This window comes from Acomys minous (assembly GCF_964271855.1).
Source record: "Acomys minous genome assembly, chromosome: 9".
NCBI classification, from domain to species: Eukaryota; Metazoa; Chordata; class Mammalia; order Rodentia; family Muridae; genus Acomys; species Acomys minous.
This window is the reverse complement of record NC_140490.1, coordinates 34,719,376-34,724,220: the sequence shown is the minus strand read 5'-3', so window position 1 is coordinate 34,724,220 and position 4,845 is coordinate 34,719,376.

The window sequence follows — 4,845 nt, the reverse complement described above, 5'->3', positions numbered from 1 at the left end:
CACTCATAATCTCAGTGGCAGGGGTGGGGTGGGGTCAGTGGTGATCTCCGGACATGTCTCCTGTGGCAGCTTGCCATGGGCCTTTTTCTGAGAGTTGATGAGCTTGGAAGTGTCCACCCAGAGGGTACTGGGTGCGTGGAGCCATCTGCTGGGGACAAATATTTGGTGAATAACCACCACTGGACACATCTATGCAGTGGCTCTGTAACCATCTCCGTGGGCGTATACGGTCAGGCTTACTTTGAATGCAATGAGGCAAAGGATGCCTTAGGATCTGAGGAAGGCAAGATGGAGATCCCAGGAGCAAAGGTGTCACCGACTGAGTCCCTCAGAGGTGTCAGAGATAAACAATGAGCCTGCAGGAAAGTTCCCATGATGGGCAGGGATGGGCCTTGTGATCCAAACAGGCGTTTCCAGTGGCTCACGCTGCTGTGCGCAGTAATGAGTGAGCAACCAGGCAGTAATCCTGTAATGCGCACACTGTAGTTCGTCATCACATTTCACCGGCATCTTTGGGTTTGGGCTAAGGAGGGAGCCCACATTTAAGATTGTGTAATTCTAGTAAAACTCCTCTGTGCAAACTGGAGCTCTCAGAAAGAAAAAAAAAAAAAAAGAAGGCCACACCCAAGTTACAGGTTCTACAGAGCTGATTGACTAATAGAACTGCCGTGAGTGATGAGAGCCAAATTACCTTGCAGCCATCTTTAACTCCGCTCATTGCCTAGTTCTGTGCTTGACTTAGCATCCTGTGACAATCAGGCAAAGCCCTGTCAGAATACATGAGCAGAGCCCTAGCTTCCTCGAGCCCAGAATCCAAGAATGTCATCAGATAGCAGCTGAGACCTACAGCACGGCTTTTCTGCTTTGCTGAAACCACCTACCCAGTACTCTCACCAATGTTTCTTTTGTCTTCTTCCTAAAAAAAAAAAAAACACCCTAAAACTGGGGACTAGAGAGATGGTTAAGGGCACTGAACAAATGAGAGCCTGCCACGGTGGTGCACACCTGTGGTCCCAGCACTTAGGGAGGTAGAGGTAGGCGGATCTCCATGAGTTCAAGGCCAGCCTGGTCTACAGGGGATCTGACACCGTCTTCTGGCCTTCACAGACACAAGACATGGCACAGACATCTATGCAGACAAAACACCCATACACATAAACAAAAATTGGCTGGGCGGTGGTGGCGCACGCCTTTAATTCCAGCACTCGGGAGGCAGAGGCAGGTGGATCCCTGTGAGTTCAAAGCCAGCCTGGTCTACACTGTGAGTCCAGGACAGCCAAGGCTACACAGAGAGACCCTGTCTTGGAAAACAAAAATTTAAAAATTAAAAAAAACAAAACTGTTATCACGTTGGAACACGGCCTCAGGGGAAGCCTAAATCTGTGCTTCTGAGCCATGGCCATTCGAATGTGGTTCTTTTATTCCCTCGTTCTCTTATTCTCTGACGGTGGGAGCTGTATTTTGGCAGATGCTTTTGTGGCAGCTGATGGAACAGGCTCTCGGGTTTGATCCCACATGACAGCCTCTACACAGGGTCGTGCTCAGACTGGAAGCATGTTAAGGTAAGTCCAAGTCTTGTGCCTTCAGAATTCTCGGGACTTTCTTTCTTTCCTTCTCTTTTTCTGAGAAGGGGTCTTTACCCCAAGCTGACCTCAGACTTCCTATGTGGCCAAGAGTAACCTTGAACTTCTGATCTCCCTGCCTCCACCTACTAAGAGCCATCACTCCCCATGGGTGCGCTTTTGGGGGTCAAAGCCAGGGCCTCATGTGTGCTAGGCAAGCATCCAGCCATCCGAAAGACATCTCCAGCCCCTCAAAGGCTCTTGTTTGATTCAAAGACCATATTCCTGGGTTGAGCCTCTACCGGGTCCCATGCTCAAGGTCATGCACACTTCCTCCCCCACCGTCCCTTCACAGTCTGGTTTCCACTTCTCACCCAGGGCCTTTGCACACACACACCTTTCCACTCTTGCTCTTGTTCCTCCTTGCTCTGGCTTCCGGCCCCAGATGTAATTCCACACTCTCCCAATGCACGTTTTCCTCTTCTCTTTCATGGTGTCCAGGGCCTGTACTTTGTTCCAGGAACCCCGACATATTATTGTATATAAGCTACGTGTTTCCTCATCTAATGCCTACCTTATCAATAGCTCTTCATAGGCCCGGATAGCTTGTGCATGTATGAGTGCCTATGTATGTATACATGCACATGTGCATGAGTGTGTGAGCTCATGTATGTGTGCACATGTGTGTGCGTGTGTATGTGTGCGTGCATGTGAGTGCTGGCCTGGAAAGGATGGGCATGGAACAGTGCTCAATAAATCACTATTGAATGTAAAATGTGGTACTCACTGACTCTCCAAAGCCCAGGTTCTCCACGACAGTATTGATGCTGAGCCAGGGAACTCAGGTTGCCTGACAACCAAAGGTACCCCCTTCCCTAGCCACACAGGCAAGAGCAAACAACAACAACAACAGCAAACAAAGACCACCAGAATGAAGTCGCCTTCCATGGGGCATGAGGGACTGACTCTGGCTGGCTTTGGGGGGTCTTGCTGAAGTCTGCATTTCAAGTATTTCCCCTCCCCCCAGCCAGAGACTGGGGGCTGCTAAGTGGTGACACCTAGTGGAAGGTTTGTGTCATTACAGGCATGCCCTGAAGGGGCTTGTGGAGCAGCCATGAGGGGCACATGCTTACTCCAATGTATGTTCCTGCCATGAAGTGCTTCCCCCTCACGGGTTACAAATAAACACAGCCTGCAGATGATGGCCTTGACCTCAAAACTGAGCCAAAGGGAACCACTTCTCTGTATACGTTAATTATCTCAGGTGTTGGCTGTAGTGATGAGAAGCTAGCAAACTCAGGGCCAGGTAACTCTTTGCCACGGGTCTGTCCAGGGCATTATATGACGTCTACTTCCAGCTAGGGGATAGTATCCTCCACATTGTGACAACTAGAGCCATGCTCAGGCTAAAGGTAACCCCAGGAGTGGAGGGAGTCTCGCTGAGCTCGTTGGTGTGGAGGCTAGAGCAGACGTACTTCCAGTTCCTGGCTGTTCAACCTTAGGCAGAGAGCTAAACCTCTCTGTGCTTGTCTCCTCGTCTTCAAAATGGAAGATAAGTGCTCCCATGTAGTAGAGCTGTGAAAATTCAGTTTTTATTTTTTATTTTTTTATTATTTATTTATTTATTTTTGGTTTTTTGAGACAGGGTTTCTCTGTGTAGCCTTGGCTGTCCTGGACTCACTTTGTAGACCAGGCTGGCCTCGAACTCACAGCGATCCACCCGCCTCTGCCTCCCGAGTGCTGAGATTAAAGGCGTGCGCCACCACGCCCGGCTGAAAATTCAGTTTTTAACTGAAGCACTAACTCAGCACAGTTCTTGGCCCTTCATCCGTGTAAATAACACATTACCATCCCTGAACTGGAGAGCTGGCCCAGTGGTTAAGAATACTTGCTATGTCGGGCAGTGGTGGCGCATGCCTTTAATCCCAGCACTCGGGAGGCAGAGGCAGGCAGATCACTGTGAGTTCCATGCCAGCCTGGTCTACAAAGTGAGTTCAGGACAGTCAAGACTACACAGAGAGACCCTGTCTTGAAAAATAAAACAAAACAAAAAGAGAGTACTTACTACACAACCATGGACTTGGGTTTGGATCTCAGCAGCCATGGAGTAACTTGGGCATGGTCTCATGCACACCTACAACCCCACAGTTGTGAGGGTTGGAGACGCACATTTGTTTACAGCCAGTCTAGCCAAAAATCATGAGCACTCCAGGTTCAGAGAGAGGCCCTGCCTCAAAGGCTAAGGTGAAGAGTGGTAGAGGCGGACACCAGAGACCCTCCTATGGCCTCTCTACCCCACACATATACATAAGCATATGCCACACACACCACACTCATATGCAACACATACATACACAGAGAGAGAGACAGAGAGAGAAAGAGAGAGAGACAGAGAGAGAAAGAGAGAGAGACAGAGAGAGAGACAGAGAGACAGAGACAGAGAGACAGAGAGACAGAGCGAGAATATAAATTGGAGAAGCTTCTGAAAAGATAGGAAAAATATTGCTATTTTCATTTTTTAGACAAGGAGATAGAAAGTCGGAGTTAAAGACATTGGTCATGGTGTGACATCAAAGGCATTCGTTTCATTTCTCAAAACAAATTGTCACTTCTAATTCTTTGTTTACAGGTACAAAAAGGCCCCTATAACCTCAGACCTTGCCTGACCAATCACTGACTCTGAGCTGGTGGTGTTGCAGTACCAAACAAATTAATAATCAAGACAAGTTAACTCCATATTCTGTAAAAATAAAATTTTATGAAAAAAAATCTATGGTGAGCAGAATATCAGTATGTTAAACAGGGACACAGATGGGGACCTTGCATTTCCCCTGACTCTGTCTCTTTCGTTTTGTTTAATCCTGCCTCTGGCACCTCACTCAGGAGTCAAGAGCGCCCTCTTCTGGCAGGTGCGAGCACGGCTTCTCTGCTGGTGAGCTGGTCGTGCCTTTCCTTGCCCTCTGCTGAGCCCAACGCTAGCTCGCTGTCCCTCAGATTTCCATCATAAGACAAAAGAATACTGTCGGTCAAACAATGCCATTGCAGCCTCTTTCCTAATTCTTCCCACGAGAATCGCTGCTCTTTGCCTTTCTCTCGCCGCTTTCTGTAGGAACACACGGCGGGGTCTCTGGCGAGTCTAAAGCAGCTTGTTGGCATGAAACCGACCTTCCCCGCATGGCCACAAGAGGTAGTATGTTTATCCTGTACTTTATGGCTAATATCTGCTTATGAGTACAGACCACGTGTGTCTTTCTGGGTCTGGGTTACCTCACTCAAGATGATC